This window comes from Solanum tuberosum, unplaced genomic scaffold (assembly GCF_000226075.1).
Source record: "Solanum tuberosum cultivar DM 1-3 516 R44 unplaced genomic scaffold, SolTub_3.0 scf00029, whole genome shotgun sequence".
Classification (NCBI taxonomy): domain Eukaryota; kingdom Viridiplantae; phylum Streptophyta; class Magnoliopsida; order Solanales; family Solanaceae; genus Solanum; species Solanum tuberosum.
Genome location: NW_006238955.1, coordinates 1,287,294 through 1,309,835, shown reverse-complemented (window position 1 = coordinate 1,309,835; position 22,542 = coordinate 1,287,294). Strand labels below are relative to the sequence as shown.

Here is a 22,542-nt window from a genome sequence, read left to right as displayed (position 1 = left end):
TTCATTGAAGAATTGTACAAGATGGTACTATTTCCATCAACTTTATCCTTTAGAGGAGAATTTGAAATTCGAATGGGAATTCATCCAAAAACCCACCTGATTTCCCCTTTTTTCAGCCCTATTCTCCTTTATTCTTCTTTATTGTTAGAGGTTGAAGAAAAGGTTGGGAATTTCAATTGATATAAAGAGAACTGCCTAGCAAGAAATAGCTATAGAAATTACATACGAAATACGTTCGAAATAGATAGGAGGTTCAGTTCGATCTCACTGTTGTGGTCTCGTTCATCGAGACTTTTGGAGTTTCATTGTGGTGGTGATAGCGCTCGTTTCAAGCTCATCCTCCTGGTCTCGCTGCTCCAAAAAAAGGTAATTATTTTCCCTTTATTAAGTTTCTGCTTGTGTTGTTACTGTGTGTTATTGATTACCTTATTTCTTAATGTTCTACCTGACTCTTCTTAAATGTTTTCAATGCTCCGTCTTAATTTTATGCAGAGCTTGACGCGTTAGCATTCAGAGTTTGGTTTGTTTTCTATTAGATTTGTATAATCGTGGTTTTTGTCTTAAACTCTGCTTGGTCATAAAGTTCGACTCCTTCACTGTGTGTGGTGATATAGGTGTAATTGTAGTCATTTCTCTTTTGTTTCAATACACTGTTTCAAACTCTTTATCAATATTTATGGTTTAACTATTCTGCTTGAGAACTAGATAGTTTCAAGTTATATATGTGGGATTCATGCTTCAGATAATTGTTTGCTAGCCATGTCAATAATACTGCACAGCCATGGCTAAGCATCATCCATGGATGCAATACGTGAGAGAGAGAGACTGAAGAAAAAGAGGGCAATTTGGGGAAAATCTCTTAACTGATTTTCATTATGAGAAGAGCGTATAATTATACAGTGAAGGAACAGTAAATCTAACTAACAATTGAACTAACATATTAACAGAACACTAACAGTATACTAACTACCCTGACTAATTAATCTGACAAGACTAACTAACTAACAAACTTATTAGACTAGTACATAATTAGCTTAATCACAATACCCCTCCCCCCTCAAGTTGGAGGTGTGGAGAACATTGACAACTTGCTCAATGTTGTAGATTGTTTGATCCTAGTCAAAGTCTTGGTTAGTATATCTCCAAGTTGCTTATCAGAGTTTATGTGATGTAGGGAAATAAGTCCAGTTTGAAGCAGATTCCTTACAAAGTGGCAATCAAGTTCAATATGTTTGGTTCGTTCATGAAACACTGGATTTCGAGCAATATGAAAAGTTGATTGACTGTCACAAAATACCTCAATGGGTGTTGGCAGTGGCACTGTAAGTTCTGTCAATAATCTGCTAAGCCAAATCAACTTACCTGCAACTTTTCTTAGAGCCCTATACTCTGCCTCTACTGAAGACAAAGATACAGTCTCTTGTTTCTTGGATTTCCAGCTCAGTGGACTATTGCCTAACAGCACAATATAGCCACTCACTAACTTCCTGGAGTCAGGGCATGCAGCCCAGTCAGAGTCACAATAGGCCTTGATATTGTATGACTGGTCTTTGGACATAAAAATTCCTAGAGTGGGATCAGCCTTGAGATACCTCAATAAATGGAATGTTGCCTGCAAGTGTGGCTCTCCAGGATCCTGCATAAATTGACTAAGGTGTTGTACATTGTATGATATGTCCATTCTAGTGCTGGTTAAGAAGTTCAACTTTCCAACAAGGTTTCTATAAAAATAAAGGTTCTAACAAAGGTGTTCCTTCCTTGGCATGGAGCTTTACTGCAGGGTCCAGTGGAGATGTGCAGCTTCTCATCCCTGCAACCTTGTAATTCTTCAGCATGTCTAGGAAAAATTTCCTTTGTGAGATGATAAGTCCATCATCTTTATAAAGCACTTCCATCCCAAGAAAATAGTGTAACTTTCCCAAGTCCTTAATCCTAAATTTATCATGGAGAAAGGTCTTGAGTTCTTCAATTTCAAAAACACTTGTTCCTGTCAAAATCACATCATCTACATATACAACAACAAAAATGGTGGAGGTTGTAGACTTTTTGTGAAACAATGAATAATCATTCAGTGAGTGTAACCTTTTGAATACAAAAGCCTCAACCAATTTGACATACCACTGCCTGCTGGCTTGTTTCAGGCCATACAGGGACTTATTTAGTTTGCATACCATCCCTAACTTATGCACTACCAAGCCGGGTGGAACTTCTATATATATACCTCCTCATGTAGATCCCCATGAAGGAATGCATTGTTTACATCAAGCTAAAAAATGTTCCAGCCCTTTTTAACAGCTATGGCTAATAGAGCCCTCACAGTTGTCATCTTTATTACTGGTGAGAAAGTTTATATATAATCAATCCTAGATTCTTGAGTGTAGCCTTTCACTACAAGTCTAGCTTTGAATCTTTCAACAGTCCCATCTGCCTTAAGTTTCACTTTATAAACCCACATGCATCATATGGCCTTCTTGCCACTAGGTAAATCAACTAGATCACAAGTATGATTTGCATGCAATGCCTCAAATTCATGTGTCATGTCTTGCTGCCAGGCAGGATTCATAGTTGCCTCCCCATATAAGGAAGGTTCATCATCATTGCTGATGTTTCTCACAAGAGTTTGACTCTCATCTGCCAAGACCTCAGGTCGTATATGTTGATGTTTGGAAAATGTAGCATTGAGGGAGATGTTTGAATTTTGCAGTTAGTTAGGTGCATTAGCACTAGGTGCAGTTGTCATATTCTTAGATAAGACATAATCTTGTAAGTATGTGGGCAGTTTATGTGATCTAGATGGTCTAGTGGGGGTCGTAGGTTCAGTTATGTGGATAGAATTAGGAGGTTGAATGGTGGTAGATAAATTGGTTGAATGGTTAGGTGAAGTGTGAAGTAGAGTGGTACTTGCATTAGCTATATTATTTTCAGTGTTGCATATTTTGTGTTCCAATTTCAGTATGTACAGTGTCCATGAAGGGCACAGTATGTAAAACAGAAGGAAAAGAATACATCAGAAAGTGCAACAAAAGGAAAAATGGATTCCTTAAAAACTACATCCCTGGAGATATGTATTTTTCTTGTTGGCACAGTATGTAAAACAGAAGGAAAAGAAGATACATCAGAAAGTGCAGCAAAAGGAAAAATGGATTCCTTAAAAACTACATCCCTGGAGATATGTATTTTTATTGTAGCCAGGCTTAGAACTTTGTATCCTTTTGATCCAAAAGGGTAACCTATGAAGATGTGAGGTGTTGTTCTAGGTTGAAATTTGTCCATGTGAGACTTTGGAAAGGTAGGATAACAAAGACAACCAAAGGTACTCATGTGGGAGTAAGTTGGTTTAGTTTTATACAACAATTCATATGGACATTTCCCCATCATGTGTGAAGTAGGTAGTCTGTAAATAATATATGTGGCACACAAAATGCATTCCCCCCAGTACTTTAGTGGTAATTTCGATTGGAAAAGAAGAGCCCTGGCAGTTTCTAGCAAGTATTTGTGTTTTCTTTCCACCACCCCATTTTGTTGTGGTGTGTAAGGACAATTTCTTTCATGAATGATTCCCTTAGACTTAAGAAAAGTTGAGGTTTCTGAGTTTACAAATTCAAGTCCATTATCAATTCTTATAGTCTGGACAGAGACATTGAATTGGTTTTCAATCATGGACATGAAGTTTTTGATGACTTCCAAGGTGTTACTTTTACATGTCAATAACTGAGTCCATGAACACCTACTATAGTCATCAACAAGGGTAATGAAATATCTATAGTTGTCATGTGTCATCCTATGGTAGGGACCCCAAAGATCTATATGCAACAATTTAAAAGGTTTGGTAGATGTGTTGGTTCTGTGTGGAAAGGGTAGTCTTTCTTGTCTTGCCATTGTACAAATGGTACAAAGAAAAGGTTGCTTAGTGGAAAAGTTCTTAGGTATGGATTTGATTTCCCTTATCTTCAGAAAAGGTACATGTCCAAGCCTATTGTGCCATAATACATTTACATCATTGCAAGAATGAGTCATAAAAGAAGCAGAATTCTGAGATTTTTTATTGAATGAAGCACAATGTTGTACAAGAGATGCAAGAAAAGGAACAGCTTTAACAGATGTATGATATGTGATTAATGCAATGTACTCAATTCCTCCCATAGCCTCTTCATTCTAGTATAGTAAGTGGTGATATATAATGTACCTTATGACAACTCACTGATTTCTCGTTGAACTTGATACAACTTAGCACCGTTTGTTTGATCATATCGATCATCCAATTCCTTCCATAATTCGAATGAGTTGGGGACATACTCCACACTGTCTGTGATCTCCCTAGCTAGAGAGTTGAGAATCTAGGAAGTAACCATATCATAACATCTCACCCATTGGCGAAAGAGTGATGTTCCTGGATCGGGTTGTTTGCAATCTCCATTGATAAAGCCCAGCTTATTTTTCACTGACAAAACTCGAAGAACACCTCATTCCATGACCTATAACCGACTCCATCAAAGGGAACTTGTACCAGCGAAGCACCTAGATTATCTGAAGGATGCATGTACAAAGGAGACTAATGTCGATACTACCAACACTGTTATTGTTTACAGAATTCTAAGTTGATTGAGATCCACTTTCATTCATCATTACAACACAATTCAACAGAAATCAAAACACACAATAAAATTCGAAGTCGATCTAAGACCCAGCAACAAACCAGTAAAAGACGAAAAAGAAAAATTGATCCAAAATTCGATCAATTGGGGACCAAATCTGGAACGTGAACCAGTAAAAAAAATGCAATATATGATGAACGTGAGGATCTAAGACGATGCACAGAAGTAATCGCTGAAATGAAATACCTCGTGCTCTGATACCATGTCAATAATACTGCACAACCATGGCTAAGCACCATCCATGGATGCAATACGTGAGAGAGAGATTGGAGAAGAAGAGAGCTATTTGGGGAAAATCTCTTAACTGATTTTCATTATGAGAAGAGCGAATATTTATACAGTGAAGGAACAATAAATCTAACTAACAATTCAACTAACATATTAACATAACACTAATAGTGTACTAACTACCCTGACTAATTAATTTGACAAGACTAACTAACTAACTAATTAGACTAGTACATAATTAGCTGAATCACAATATATGTCTTTTTTTGTATTTATTTAAAGACTTTGTTGATTTATTTTTTCTTGTTTAGATGACCAAATTTATATATATGGGTGCATGCTTATTTTTGGTCTCGTTAGAAGCTTTAATGTGCAGCATAGTATGTATAATTTTCTTTTTATTAATGCATGTTAATTGATGTGATAATGCCAATTACCATTTCATACCACTTTGCTGCCTAAATTTGAAGTTTAGTTCAATTTGTTGACTTCTCTTCTTATCGACTTGTTAATCTATTAGGTTAAGTTGTTGGTCATTCAAGCATAATCCATGTATTAATACACTTATAACCCTTTAACAAGTTGATATTTTTGCATAATGCAGGTAGGGGTCGTTTGGTACAAACATTGATAATGCATGGATTAGTAATGGAGGGAATAGTAACGCAGGGATTAGTAATGCAGGGATTAGTAGTGCAGGGATTATTTGTTGTCAAGTGTTTGGTTCACTACTTTCCACTTAATTTTGTGTTTGATTTAAAAGTCTACAAAAAATTTCTTTCGTATTATACCCTTGTGTTATTATGAGTGTTTATTTCATGTAATTGGGTCAAAGTAGATAACCACCGGACCGGACAATTTTTTTTAAAGAATTTTCTATTCCATTTAATTAGTTAAATCAAATACATATATACATAAAATTGTTATTAATTTTAAGGTGTGATGTACCACTAAGAAGATCATTGATGGCACAACGTATTTCTAATATTTTGTTGGTCAAGTAAATAATCTTAAACTTAACATAGATTTAAGCTACTTAAATTGTTCAATACCTAAAGCTTTTTTTTTTAATTTAAAAACAATAGTTCAAGTGGGTAATCGACAAACTATCTTGAATAAAATAAAAACCAAGATAAAATGGAGAAAAAAATATTAGTGAAATCATTAAATTACACTAAACGGATTTGGAGAATTAAAAAAGAACATTTATAACCATTTCAATAAAAATAAAAAGGAAATTAAATTACAAAAGAAATTTAGAAAAAGGAATAAGGGGTTAGTTTAGTCATTTAGGGGTCTTATCAGAGGTTTAACAAACCTTGGATTAATTATCCCTCCATTTTCTAGGGATAAGATAAGACCACATATGGTGGATAAGCAATCCATGGATTAAATTAATGAAGTAACCAAACAATGTATTAGATGGACTAAATTTTAATGCATGGATTATTCTATCTAATACCGCCTACCAAACTGGTCTCTAGTGTCATAGATCTTGTTCATTGATCAATTGCTATTTATTTTTATTTCCTCTTGTGCATGGACTCTCTCCATCCGAGTCCATTTTGGACTCTCCCGTTAGCATATCCTCGAGTTTAAGTTTGAGTCTACCTCCTCGATCCAACAAAGTTAAAAAGTAAGCTGAACTACAGGTGGAAGAGAGGCCGAGATACGGCCGGTATACATGTTGAATTCGCCGGATATACAAGAAGTATACATCGATATACGATGGTTGTATATGTTGTATACATCAGCAAAAATCGGGCCAAAAGCCCCAAAAATTTCCAGCTTTGTATTTTGTTTAATTGGGCCGAAACCCATATATTTTAGAAATTATTTTGATAGTTTTAGGGCAGGTGAAAGTTGGGCCAAAAGTCCAAAAGAAAGTTAATTTTTTATGATAGTTTAAGACAGGTACATATGGGCCAAAGGTCCAAAGCAAAAATTAGGCCCAAGTATTGGCCCAGGCGAACAGAAACCAGACTTGGGCCCAAATCTTCCTCTCTCCTTATTATATATATCGTGTTAATTTTATTGTTAGTATATGCATATTTACTAATTAATTTTAAGGTTTTTAACTCATAATTCCCCAAAGGACACCCATTTTGAGTTAGTTAACTTATAGTACTTTATCTTAAAATAACCAAGTATATTTGTCTTTCCAAATTGAATTCTAAAAAATTTAGAAGCTTTTCTCTAATTAGACATTTTTGATAATATATTCCCTTTCCTCTCTAAATGATTTTAAGTTATAAAATTCATTTATTCCGTAACTAGTCAAGCATGCCTATTGTTAGCCAAATATTTTAATTGTCAGATAAGCGCAAGTAAGCGGACATTTTAGGTTCTTTCAAAACCTGTCTAAAACGTTAATATGAACCCCGAACCCCCTTTAAAGATTTTCATTAGATTTTCTGTTTTTAATCTTTTGAAAGAATAGAAAAATTAAGTGGCGACTCTTAAAACCCGTCGTTTTCTTTTTTTAAAATATAAAACATAATGCGACTCTGTTGGGGAATTGAATGGGTTATAACCTTAAAATTAACTTATTTGGCTATTTGTTTAAATTGCTTAATTGTTTCAATTCTTGTATAATATAAACTGTGACATTCATGGCTTCGATTCCGCCAAATGGCAAATAGTTTGCATTAGAAAAAAAGGTGGTTATGTGGCTTTCCACGGCTGTCCTTCAGAAAAGTACCTTCAAATTCTTTTGAAGTGATAAACGAATAGTTGGCTTGTGATCATCCAACGTTGTTTATTATACTTCACCCCGTAGTTTGTCCAACTCGGTTAACCAGGTCTTGTCTCAAAACCAACTCTTAGTCAACTAGCGTAGAGCGAAACCAAATCCCTTTTAGCGCATTGAACTAAGATGACCCAATACCCAAGGCGTGTTGGGCATATTAGAGAGACCACCTTGAGTCCAAAACTGCCGACGGCCCAAATGGACGTTCATATTTATGTGTTAAATTTGAAAGATGTATACATTTTTTAAAAACTCATTGTCCCTTGGGGTAAGGAGTAGATTATAGCCTATTATAGTCAAAGAAAGATCTTTATAAGCTACTAATCGATCCAAAGGCATTGTCACCCGGAGACGACAACAAGTTCAAGAAAGATGGATTTTCCATGAAGGCATAACTTAGGATTGTACCTGTCACGACCCAAGCCTAGGGCCTAGACGTGACATGGCGAATGAGGAACCCGAAGGAACCCCAAACAAGCCTCTCAAACTTGTCATCACACTTCATCGGTCGCGGAAGTACATTCAACATTAATTAACTGGAAATAGGGACTAAGGGCAAACCATTTCAAAATGACATCATAGAACAAGAGTCAAGCTCATTTACAAAATACTTGTCCAACGCACACCTCTACATACATAGATAGGACGGGGGCCATGACATATTACCGGCTCCCCTCATAGTCAAAATACAATTGCAAGCTAAAGTCTCAAAACATAGGAGTAGGAAACATAACATAGCCCTCGAATCATTGAGGACTCACCAACAACTCGGATAAGCACCGTACTAGCCACATGAATGAAGAGAAGGATCAAGAGTAACTCCGGTCCCTACATGGTGACATCATGTAGGCAAAATATACGTTAGTACTTGGAATGTACTAAGTATGCGGGGTACAACACAACAATAGACAAGGACACAATCGAAATACAAGAAATAGTTTCATAGGCATTATGAATAACAATATGAGGATGCATGATCAAAGTGAAGTCAAAACATGTTTAAGTAACTCTATACTAATAGTAGATATCATATGTGTATGCATGATCCAACCAATCTATAACCCAACTTAGGATGGGGGATGCCGTTCACACCCGGACACCCTGGTGGCAAGGTATAAACCCCTCACATGGTTGATGTTGGTCACACCCCAAGCATCCTAGGTGGTGAGATATAAACCTCTCACATGGTTGATGTTGGTCACACCCCAAGCATCCTAGGTGGTGAGATATAAACCTCTCACATGGTTGATGTTGGTCACACCCCAAGCATCCTAGGTGGTGAGATATAAACCTCTCACATGGTTGATGTTGGTCACACCCCAAGCATCCTAGGTGGTGAGATATAAACCTCTCACATGGTTGATGTTGGTCACACCCCAAGCATCCTAGGTGGTGAGATATAAACCTCTCACATGGTTGATGTTGGTCACACCCCAAGCATCCTAGGTGGTGAGATATAAACCTCTCACATGGTTGATGTTGGTCACACCCCAAGCATCCTAGGTGGTGAGATATAAACCTCTCACATGGTTGATGTTGGTCACACCCCAAGCATCCTAGGTGGTGAGATATAAACCTCTCACATGGTTGTCCGGTTCTTTTCCCCCGGACCGGGCATGGTCATGCAACACTTTATATAGGAAATTCCCATTAGGCTCTAATGCAATCTCACGTATGGAATGAACATATACACAAGCTTAGTTTGTCATCAACACATCTCTGGATTTCCATACATCTCATAACTCAAGCTTTAAAGCATCGATTCATCAATTCTCCATAGTTGGACATTTTGTCAAACACCTTGAAGGCATGTAATGGAATCAAAGAGCATGGAAAATAGGGTAGTAATTATGCAGCCAAACCAGTGAACAACCTACAACAACACCTTTTTAACACCCACAATACCACATGAAAATCTCCACATCCATTCCAAATTTAGGTTCAAGTTCTAGGGTCACAACATGCTCAAAACAATCACTTTTCATGTTTAAAATTCAATGTGCAGGAAATTATTACAAAGAACAAGACTAATTTATGAATCTTAACTTAAACCATGAATTAGTGAGTAGAATAGAGTCTAGGCACTATGGGTGGAAGGACCCATGAGTTACCACATACCTTGAGTTTCTTTTTATGAAGGTCTTGAGAGTGTCTTCAATGGAAGCTTGAAACTTGGAGCAAGAATCTCTTCAATCTTGAGGAAGGTTTTGGATTAGGGTTCTTGAGAGAACTTGAGAGAAAATGTGTCTAAGTATGGGAGAGGTGTTTTTGGGAAATGTTTTAGAGATGGGAATTGAACTAATGGTATATAGGAAATAACATATGCCCTTTGGAAAAAATGGTCCAACACTTAGAAAAAAATGAGGCGGGTGAACAGTAAAAACGCTCACTGGAAATTGTCTTTCCTGCCGGACAGATTTTACGAAAATGGGCATAACTTCTTCGTCCGAACTCCGAATGAGGTGAAACGAAGTGCGTTAGGTAGCTAACTCAAAGGGCTTTCCATAGATATGTTATTGGCCACCCAATAATTTGTGTGCTAGGAGATATGACCCTCCAAAGTAGACCCTCGAAAAAGGCTTCACTTGGAAATTTTGGATTTTGATACGGTTGCTCTAAAAATTTGGGTTAGACCCCATTTCCCACTCAATTTGACCCCCCTAAACAAGAATATGAAATCGGATTTTCGAAAAACGAAACGGATTTTTTTATATATAGCTAAACAAGTTTCCGGTAACTTCCGAAGCACATTTTTAAGAACTTTTTGGGTCATTTCAGTACCCCTGCATGGGACTGATTATTGTATCCATTTTCCCTATTATGTATCCCTATTCAGTTTTATTCGCAAAGCTTGTATAAATTTGGGTTTTGGGGAAATGTGATGTTTCAAATGATGTATACATCTTTCAAATCGTTAGGCCTAGCCTTGGCACAAAAGGGTCACATATATGTTTAGAACGCCCAATTTTGTTTATGTGTTATAACTGTTTGTGTGAATATGTTGCTTTATTAGAAGATGTTCTAGCCTACTCTATAGGAAATTTTCTAGAACCCCTAAGCACAAATAACAAGTCATTATCGAAAATACGTCTAAATACTCCTCGAGTCTTTAGTTTCTCAACAAAACCTGAATTTTATTTTGAATATTACTCTCTCATCTCAGAAAAAAGGTCAATTCTTCATCTCAAAATCAAAAGGAGATTCAAGTTGATCGAACTACATAGGACCTGAATTCTCCCTCATGAGATATGTAGGCAACCTTTCAAGGCTCGGTCCCCATTTTTGAGAAATTATTTCTTTTCCAACTCTTGCAAGGAAACTAGAGTTACATCTCGTTCGAAAATCAAAAGTACTACGATGAAAGATACAAAGGGATTTTGACTCAATGCAAGTCAACATTCCTGATTCACTAACTCCAAAATTAAATAGACAATTTTTTGTCTATTTAGTCATCTCCTATATTTGTGGCTAATTTATCTTCACATAAAGCAACTTTTGTGTGCTTATTATGTTGTGTGTGATATCTTGTATTACTTATTACCTACACAAACTAACACATTTGCCTTTTGAGTTATTTTTCTTTGTGAGGTACTCAAAACTGATTTGTGTTGAGAAATTGGTTGAACATTAAAAGTTCTCAAAGATTCCATCCTCAATCGAAATTTGTTGAAAGGAAAAAGAAATGACTCAAAATAGTGAGAATATTGGCCTAACCGAAGTTGCTATAGTCCAACCCCCTGCCGTTGAACAAAATGAGTTTCATAGTTGATCCAACAGATTGCTAAAATGAGGGTTGAGCTCCAGAGAAAGCAAGATTTGCCAATTCCGGCTGTCAATGTCAACACTCTAGGTGATGGAAGGCTTCCACTCAATTTTCCTCCTATGAATTCAAACTCGGAACATGTCCTTAATAACCTACCCTCCAACCCTGCTCAAAATCCCTCCACCATCGGCTTAACTACTCCAAATCTTCAGCACACCATCACTTCATGCCAAACATTCCCTCCCTTTCAAAGCCTAAATGTCAACAATCCTCAAATATCTCTTTTCATGTACCAGACCCCTTCTCAAGGAACTCAAAATCCACCAAACACTCAATCCTTACCTACAAAAGTAACTTTTGATATTTCTGTCCACACCGAATCACACCTTCACTATACTGCATATTCTAAACTTGACCACTACGAAGAGAAGGAGAAGGAGTGGAGGACCAAAGAGGAAATGACTAAGAAGATCATGAAGGACGAGATTGTGGAAGCGATAAAAGAACTTCATTACTCTTCAGATGTTGTGGGGTTGTACTACGAAAATTTATGCATTCATCCGAATTTAGACCTTCTGGGAGGGTTCAAAGTGCCAAAGTTCGTCACTTTTAATGGAACTGAAAATCCTCTATCACATCTGAAAGTTTATTGTGATCAACTCGTGGGAGTTGGAAAAAATGAAGCATTGTTGATGTGTTTCTTCAAACGAAGTCTAAATGGAGAAGCTCTGGAGTGGAATACATTACAAGAATTAAAACAATGGACGAGTTGGAATGCACTCGCAAAGGATTTCACTGAAAGATTTGGACATAATGTAGAAGTTGCCCTTGATCTCTACTATTTGGAGAAAACCAAACAGAAGTCCACAGAAAACTATCGAGAGTACGCTCTTCGTTGGAGAAAAGAGGTTGCTAGAGTTCAACTTCCCATGTCTGAACATGAGATCACTGAAATGTTTATTTGAACTCAAAAGCCTGAGTACTATGAAAGAATGTTGTGTATGATGGGACAAAAATTTGTTGAGATCGTCAAGGTGGGAAAAGCTTTGGAAGATGGTTTCAAGACTAGAAAAGTCACAAACCTTACCGCATGGCAAGCTAATGGAAAAGCTACCAGGATCAGTGATATTGATATATCAAAGGGAAAAGACGAAGATGTATATGTTGTCATGGCTACCTATATGAGTTCGGCTTCACAAAGAAAATATCAAAACCACAATGTCAATCAGAAAAAATTTCCCCATCCAAACTTCAGGAAGGCTACTAAGGTATTTACACCAATAAGGGAATCTCAAACTCAACTTTATGAAAGGTTGAAAGCAATGGGTATGCTCCATCCTTTAGAAGGAAGAACAGCCAATCCTTTAGGGAAATTTCACAGGGCTGACCACAGATGTGCTTATCATTCAGGGGTTGTTGGACGTGACACAAAAAATTGTTTAACCCTCAAGCACAAGATTCAAAACATGATCAACAACAATTTGATCAATATTGAGGAAACCACCTCAGAGGATAACATATTAGATGCTTAAGAGTGAGTGCAAGACTTTTCTAAACTGAGTCATTTGAAGATATTCGTCATCAAAGGTCGAAAAGAAGTATGCCCAGCATTGGCCAAAATTCTACATATGAAGTTATTGTTATCTTTCTTTTGAAAATGTATATTTAATCTTTTTCTTCACATTTTATCGCACGTTCCTTGTAATGAACTACGCTGACCTAAATTCTCAAGAATGAGATACATAGGCGGCATGTGTCGGCCTCGGTTACCCCTTTATTCAACTTTTAATATTTTCTTTGTACTTGAACTACATTCGATTTGAATTCTCAAGAATGAGATACGTAGGCGGCCTATGTCGGCCTCGGTCGTTTCCTTATCAAAATTTCCTATTTTGTTAATCCTTGAGAGAGGGAACTACGTTTGACCTGATTCCTGCATCAATGGGATACGTAGGTGCCATAACGGCTCGGTCATATTCCCCGTAAGATTTCCATCTCACTTTTAATGGAAACTGGGACATAATTTTTTAGAGGATCTCAAAAATTCATTTGAAGGTGGGCTTCTTCAACAAGTCAAAGACTAAAGATCAAAATGCAACTGAGTTAGTTTTGAGTGGATCTCGAAAAATTAAGGTGAAATTTTCTAGAGAATCTAGTTTGCAACTGGGACAGAATTTTTGAGATCATCTCAAAAATACCACAAAAATGTCATTTGTTAAAAAACTTATACTTATTATTATTGAGGCAAACTGGGACAAAATTTTGAGAAGGGACCTCAATATTCCAGAATGAGCAACCTCAGAATTAACAAAGCAAGTTACAAGAGTTTTTCCGTATTTTAGACTGGGACAGAATTTTTGAGAAGGGTCCTCAAATATTCCATCAAGACTATCTTACAAAGGACGGACGAGCGTATAAGCCCACTGCATGAAGACAAAACCAACACAAATCAGTCTTTCGTGCTAAAAAAAATTCTTTGGATGCAGGAATATCGAAGTCACAAAAATGGCAATGTAAAGCTGTCACGTGTGACAAAAGGCGTCATTTACACCCATCATGGCCTCATCAACATAACTTAGAAAACTTTCCATCTCATTTTATCTTATTTCATTATGTTGCCTCAAGTGATTTAGAAACAGTCTCTTTTTATTTTGCAGGAATATTGAAGACAAACGCTAATAGATTCTTTCAAAGTTTTAAGAAACAACTTGTTGGAGGATTGCTAGTGATGAGTCATGATCAAAGTCACAATTAGGCTCACCACAACCTGATCTTGATAAGCCAAATAACTTAATCTAGCGCTTTATCTTTAATTTATTCTTTACTTCATCGTCGATACTAATGTTTGGTGTCAAGCTTTGCAGGTGATAGTATTGGTAAAGTCAGGATCATCTGTGAAATCGACATCAAATCTGAAGATGATCAAAAGTGACATTATCTTAGAAGTATTGCAAGGGAAAATTACCAAGTCCATCACATCAGAAAAGATGATGGAGATTGGAATATCCTCATGACATTCGAGTTATCAAATCGTTACAAGTTATCAATAACGATTGAAGATGTCAGCAACAAACTCAAATTTTGTTGAGTTTGTCAAAGAAGACGGGAGTGAATTTAATCTTCATGTGAAGGAATTAAGTCATTCAGCTCGATAATTCTATTTTTTAAAGAGAGAGTTATGGTCGCAACGTGCATATACGTCGATAAAGTTTTTTTTAGTATGATTGTCGCGTAGCAATTTAGACATACGTGTTTCTTTACAATGTTAGGGTCAAGATTTCAAAATTTGTTAGGTATCCACCCCATAAGTGGATTATATGTTTTGATTGGCTGATCAAATATTTTAGTATATAATTTTGTTGGGTGATCCACCCTATAAGTGATTCGTATATTTGTTTGTCCATTTCAGGTTCCTATTTTGAACTATGTTGGATAATTATCGAGCATCCACCTCGTTACAGCTGAGATATTATCGAGCCATCCACCTCGTTACAGTTGGAATAGTATCGAGCCATTCATCTCATTACATTTGGAATATTATCGAGTCATCCACCTCGTTACAGTTGGACTATTACCGAGCATCCACCTCGTTACAATTGGAATATTATCGATCCATCCACCTCGTTAAAGTTGGAATATTATCGAGCCATCCACCTCGTTAAAGTTGGAATATTATCGAGCTTCCACCTCGATACAACTGGAATATTATCAAGTCATCCACCTCGTTACAGTTGGAGTATTACCTAGCATCCACCTCGTTACAGTTGGAATATTATCGATTCATCCACCTCGTTATAGTTGGAATATTATCGAGCCATCTATCTTGTTATAGTTGGAATATTATCGAGTCATCCACCTCGTTACAATTGGAATATTATCGAGCATCCACCGAATATTATCGAGCTTCCACCTCGTTACAATTGGACTATTATCGAGCATCCACCTCGTTACAGTTGGATTATTGTCAAGCCATCTAGCTCGTTGCAGAGATCATCGGAGTTCGCCATGCACATAACAAGCAATGACATCTCCAAATCCTCACCAAATCATGAGTTAATGGACATACGGCGTTCGAAGGCGGTATCCATTATCTTTTACTCTCAATACTTCTTTATTTTCTCATCTAGTTGAAAAAGATGTTTATGCTTATCCATTAAGATATACTCTTTTATTATATGAATGATCTTTTTTTTTTTTTTATTCAAGCCACTAGCTAAAGCGGCACTATGTCTACTGATTGTTTACTTTGAGTGTGCAGATATATACTGAACATACCTATATGACATCTTTCAAAGCAAGAGTGATTTTAAAACACCAAGACGATGGTGTATCCACTGAAATGTGCAAGAAGATAACTGAAAAGCATCGTAACAGATGCTACCATTTTTCCAGTTACAGCTTCTACTAACAAGTTTATTTCAGTCTTTGTCGAGAGCATCCAAGAGGATGAATTCTCAAATCAAACCAGAGGTGCGGACGACATCAACAAGGATGCAGCACAAAGTGGAACTTTTTCTTAGCAGAGAACGGGGACATAGTCCGGAGAGGAGTACCAAACTCTTAGGACGCGAGCTGAGAAGCGACTTCCACCACAATCAAACCACACCCCTATCAAAAGGCATGTGTGTTTTCTTTGGGTTTTATCGGTTTCAATTTCTCATCCAAAAAAATTTGGTGTTTCACCGGAAACAACTTTCCAATCTGAGTGACAATGCGCCAAGAGCTTTGGAAATTATATTAGTGTAAGTTCTTACTTATGGGTGTGAAGCACGCCACAATTCATGGCTAAGAAGTTACAAGCCTCCTTTTCATACTCGACTTATTTTGTCTCTTCTCGACCAAAGATTATCTTGCATAATATATTTCCTTTTCAACTGATCGAGTCGAACTACAAACAGCCTGATTCCTTGGGTTGAAGGATATGTAGGCGGGCTCAATGTTGAAAACTCGGCTGTATTCCAACAATCTCTCTCAAATCTTAGTCCCGAGCATTCTGATTTCTTCATAATTTGATATCGGGATACCTTTTGAATTCTTTCAGAATCGTGCGTGAAATCAAGTCTGTTGAACTATAAGTGGCATAAATTCTCATATAGCCGGAGATATGTAGGAAACCCATTACCAGGGGTTCAACCATAATTCCTAAAGTCCGTACCAAAAACTCTTTTCTAAAGGATGAAGATGTGGTCGGTCAAAATTGGATCTGTCAATTTCATTTGCCTCAGATTTCTTTCATCAATCCAAGTCAAACGAGGGACAATTGTTGACTTTCAATATTGAACCTCCACAATAAAAATTAATCATCGAGCTTCTTAAATTCCAAACAATTTGAAATAATTAGTTTTTATAAAGTTCAAAATAATTTTCAAGTTAGTTTTAATTAATTTCATCATTTTTATAATTTTTAAATAGTATATTTTATAAATATTCGAAAGTCATCTCAAAAAGATTTTGTTTATTTGAATATTTGGCTAATTAGTTTAATCATTCAATAGTTTATATTTTTGAGTTAATTAGTTCGTAATTTAGTTGATTATTTTATTTCGTTAGAATTAAGAAGCTCATTAATTCGTCTTATTTTAATTTTGGCTAATTTCAACCAAGTGCCTCAATTTGATCGAAATTGCAATTTTACGTGGTTATTTTCTTAATTCAAATCGACCACATTCTTGGTTATCTTTTCGGACCCAATTCTTATTCCATTATTTCCAGCAACCAACAGACTTGGCCCAAACTTTCATTCAGCAATTGCCAACCCAACACCAATTCCTCCACCAACCCGGCCCAAGCCAAATCAAAAGAAACCAATACAACAATACTACGATCCAAACGTACAGCAATACCAAAATAGTACCCGACCGATCCGACCCTGTACTGTTCTTCTTCCTTGCGATAAAAAATCCAGGAAATCGCGAGCCCAGCGGATCAGAACCCGAACCAACAACCCATCCTCTCCTCTCTATACGAAGCAATCCAGGTGTTGCAATCTCAATGCTCGATCGTCCTTCTCTAGAAATCAGACGGCTCCCTTCATTTTTCAGTTGAAGAATTGTACAAGATCGTACTAATTCCAGCAACCTTATCCTTTAGAGGAGAATTTGAAATTCGAATGGGAATTCATCCAAAAACCCACCCAATTTCCCCCTTTTTCAGCCCTATTCTCCTCTATTTAAGCCTCTTTCTTCTTTATTGCTAGAGGCTGAAGAAAAGGTTGGGAATTTCAACTGATATAGAGAGAACTACCTAGCAAGAAATAGTTATAGAAATTACATATGAAATACGTTTGAAATAGATAGGAGGTTCAGTTTGATCTCACTGTCGTGGTCTCGTTCATTGAGACTTTTGGAGTTTCATTGTGGTGGTGATAGCACTCGTTTCAAGCTCGTCCTCCTGGTCTCGCTGCTCCGAAAAAGGTAATTCCTTTCCCTTTATTAAGTTCCTGCTTGTGTTGTTACCGTGTGTTATTGATTACCTTATTTCTTAATGTTCTACCCGACTCTTCTTAAATTCTTTCAATGCTCCGTCTTAATTTTATACAGAGCTTGTCGCGTTAGCATTCAGAGTTTGGTTTGTTTTCTATTAGATTTGTATAATCGCGATTCTTGTCTTAAACTCTGCTTGGCCGTAAAGTTCGACTCCTTCACTGTGTGTGGTGATATAGGTGTAATTGTAGTCATTTCTCTTTTGTTTTAATACACTGTTCCAAACTCTTTATCAATATTTATGGCTTAACTATTCTGTTTGAGAACTAGATAGTTTCAAGTCATTTATGTGGGATTCATGCTTCAGATAATTGTTTGCTAGCCATATGTTTTTTTTTTTTTGTATTTATTTAAAGAGTGTTGATTTATTTTTTCTTGTTTAGATGACCAAATTTATATATATGGGTGCATGCTTATCTTTGGTCTCGGTAGAAGCTTTAATGTGCAACATAGTATGTATAATTTTCTTTTTATTAATGCATGTTAATTGATGTGATAATGCTAATTACCATTTCATACCGCTTTGCTGCCTAAATTTGAAGTTTAGTTCAATTTTAGTTCTATTTGTTGACTTCTCTCCTTGTCGACTTGTTAATCTATTAGATTAAGTTGTTGGTCATTCAAGCACAATCCATGTATTAATACACTTAATAACCCTTTAACAAGTTGATATTTTTGCATGATGCAGTTACTGTCGTAGATCTTGTTCATTGATCAATTGCTAATTATTTTTATTTCATCTTGTGCATGATCTCTCTCCATCCGAGTCCATTTTGGACTCTCCCGTTTGCATATCCTCGAGTTTAAGTTCGATTCTACCTCCTCGATCCAACAAAGTTGAAAAGTAAGCTGAACTACAGGTGGAAGAGAGGCCGAGATACGGAAGGTATACATGTTGTATACGTTGAATTAACAAGATATACAAGAAGTATACAACGATATACGATGGTCGTATACGCTGTATACATCAGCAAAAATAGGGCCAAAAGCACCAAAAATTTCCAGCTTTGTATTTTGTTTAATTGGGCCGAAACCCATATATTTTAGAAATTATTTTGATAGTTTTAGGACAGGTGGAAGTTGGGCTAAAAGTCCAAAAGAAAGTTAATTTCTTATGATAGTTTAAGACAGGTACATATGAGCCAAAGGTCCAAAGCAAAAATTAGGTCTAAGTACTGGCCCAGGCGAATAGAAACCAGACTTGGGCCCAAATCTCCTTCTCTCCTTATTATATATTTCGTGTTAATTTTATTGTTAGTATATGCTTATTTGCTAATTAATTTTAAGGTTCTTAACTCATAATTCCCAAAGGACACCCATTTTGAGTTAGTTAACTTACAGTACTTTATCTTAAAATAACTAAGTATACTTGTCTTTCCAAATTGATTTGTAAAAATTTTAGAAGCTTTTCTCTACTTAGACATTTTAGATAATATATTCCCTTTCCTCTCTAAATGATTTTAAGTTATAAAATTTGTTTATTCCGTAACTAGTCAAGCATGCCTATTGTTAGCTAAATATTTTAATTTTCGGACAACCGCAAGTAAGCGGACGTTTTAGGTGCTTTCAAAACCTTCCTAAAAAGTTAATATAAACCCCGAACCCCGTTTAAAGATTTTCATTAGATTTTCTGTTTTTAATCTTTTGAAAAATAGTTTTCTTAATTTTTCTTTAAAAATTAAGTGGCGACTCTTAAAACCCGTAGTTTTCTTTTTTAAAATATAAAACAACTATACCCTTATTCTCGCATTATGCGCATTTCACATAGAGATGTTAAGTAACAAGTAATCTTTGTTGTAATTACGTAACACCAATGTTAACTAATCGAATGTTTCCTCATCATGCAATTTTTGTGTTTATGAGCTTAATATTGTGTCACACCTCCATCATGAGGTAGGACTAGAGCTATCTATTTCAGTCCATATTTATAAAATCAACTCATTTAATTAATTTTTTAATTTTAACGAAGTTGGGTCACTTGTATTTCAGTTGAGTAAATATGAGTTTCAATCTATTTTTAACCCATAAAACTATGAACAAATATGGGTATATATCCATATACGAGCTCGCATTTTTAAATAGAAGGAAAAAAGTTCCTTAAAAATTGAGGCAAAACAATTTCTAGATCAATAAAAACACACCAATGCATCCTCAATCTCCCTACCTACTCCACTTGTCAGGAATTGGGACCCGAACCCGTGTCAAGATCAATAGTTGGGTTCTGGATCTTGGTTCAGGATCGAGAGTCAAATCCCAACTTGGAATCGGGGTTGGGAGTTGGAGTCTGGGCCGAAAGTCAGGTCTCAAGTCGGGGAGAAGAGTTGGGTCTCAAGTCGAGATTTAGGTCGGGATTTGGGAGTTAGGTCTCAGGTCAGAAGTTAGAGCTAAGTCTCGAGTCGTGATCAGGAGTTAGGTACAAATCCCCAATCCCAAATAAGGATCGAAAGTCGGAGTCGGGAGATGGGTCTCAGGTCCTACCATAGGACGCAATTGACACCCAACTCTAACTATGTATCGAGGGAACGCTATCTAACAGACTAATTTACTAAGTTGTTTTAATTCAAATAAAAATCAAGCCATAGCTAACAATACTATTATGCTTAAGTCTGCAATTAAATACTAAAAGTCTGAAAGCTTTACTGTCAAGGCCTCAAGGGGGAGAACAACAACAACGTTTGGTGAAAAATTATCATCAGCTTTAAGAGGTTAATTTCCCTTCTTTGATTCTAGGATTTCTTTACCAAAATAAGCCATTATAAAATCAATTATTCATCAAAATAATACTTTTTTTTTTTACAAAATTGGTACAAACGTGCATCATAGTAACGAATTATAATCAGAATAACGAATTATAAAATGTTATTGACTGTAACATTTTATGTTTTTTTAATCCATTAGACCTTTATTTATTTTGTCATTGAATTTTTTTTGAATAAAATATAGCCTAAAACGTTATTGAAAAAAAATACGTTTATACTAGTTTTGTAAAATTTTAAAAAAATAATGTATTATTTTGGTGAATTAATTTTAATAATAGCTTATTTTGATAATAAAAAATTGATTCTACTAGAGTTTAATGAGATGATTTTCGTTGGGTATTGAAAGTTTTAATACCAATAAGAAATATTACGAGCAACAATAATTATATTATCGTTTGAGCTTCTTCCTTTTTTAAATACCACTAAGTAGATCTTTGTGAATATATTTTATTAATATATAAAAATTCAACATAAAGCAAAAATAAAAAGAAACAAAAAATGGGAAAATAAATAAGAAATTGACGGATCCTCCAATTCTATCTACCCACACACCAATTAAGAAAGTTGATTTATGAATAATTTTTAAATTGTTTGGTATATGGCATTGACAAATAATGGATAAATGAGATTAAAGTTAGTTCGAATCAAACATGCCCAAAATTTTAATTTATGAATTCTAGATTTAAAAAATATTACTCCCTTCGTCTCAATTTATGTGGCACTTTTCGAATTTCGAAATTTAAACAAATTTATCTTTGATCGTAAATTTTTCATATATCTTATAATTATTTTGAATTGTCAATTATTATGACTTATAGTACTTTTTACACAGTTTACAAATATATAAATTTCATTTCGAAAAAATTGAAGATTCCACGCGCAAATTTTCCGTCAAACTTAAATTGTTTGACTCTCGAAAAATGAAAAATATCACATAAATTAGGACAAAGGGAGTACTTACTAAGTTCTAGATATATTATTATATATATTTTTGTAATTGTTTTTAATATAAATACAAAATTTTAACAAAAGTTTATATTAAAATTTGTTACCAAGAATTAGGTCAGAAGAAATATATATTCTCTTATATACAGAGACCGTTTGTGTTGCGTCGACGTGCCTGTTTTCAGCGTGTTCTTTAAAAAAACTTAAAAAATAATATATTTTTTGTTCTATTTTAATTTAATTAGCGTATAATTTTTTCGCATCTGCTTCAGTGTGTTCTTTAAAAAGAACTTAAAAATTTATTTCTTTTGTTCTACTTTAATTTAATTAGCGTATAATTTTTTCGCATTTATTTCTTTTGTTCTAGTTTATTTTAATTAGTGTATAATTTTTTCGTATCTGTCGATGTGTCTGCTTCAGCGTGTTTTTAAAAAAAAAACTTAAAAATTTATTTATTTTGTTCTACTTTAATTTAATTAGTGTATAATTTTTCTGAAATTATGGAATCCGTTTTAGCTATGAATTTTAGTTTTAAGTTCAAGAAGACATGCATGCTTCAGCGTGTTTCGAAAAAATATTTCAAAAAAAATTACTTCTTTTTTTCTACTTTAATTTAATTAGTGTATAATTTTTTTGAAATTATGGAATCCGTTTTAGCTATGACTTTTAGTTTTAAATTCATATTCTTTAGTTATTGCTTTATGGAATCCGTTTTAGCTATGACTTTAATTATTTCGAACGTCGGTAATGTTTGTTTATATCTTATAACTACTTTGAGTGAAAAATCAACGATCGATGACAAAAAATACATTAATTATGAGCATCTTAATGAAACTCTTCACAATAAATTTGCACAAATAAAAAGTAATTAACAACTTAAATATATAAAAATCATATCAAAATTTAATTAACTTTTTAAATTCTACCTACATCATATAAATTAAAATTAAAAATATTAAGA

At 35.2% G+C, this 22,542-nt stretch overlaps 1 long non-coding RNA gene across 1 annotated transcript; it reads left to right on the top strand.

Annotated features, from left to right (window-relative positions):
- The first annotated feature begins 5,393 nt into the window (after positions 1 to 5,393).
- LOC107059622 (uncharacterized) lies at positions 5,394 to 19,163 on the top strand. The gene is made up of 2 exons (XR_001472785.1): positions 5,394 to 5,487; positions 18,566 to 19,163. It is a non-coding gene; the product is annotated as an uncharacterized lncRNA (long non-coding RNA).
- Positions 19,164 to 22,542: the final 3,379 nt, after the last annotated feature.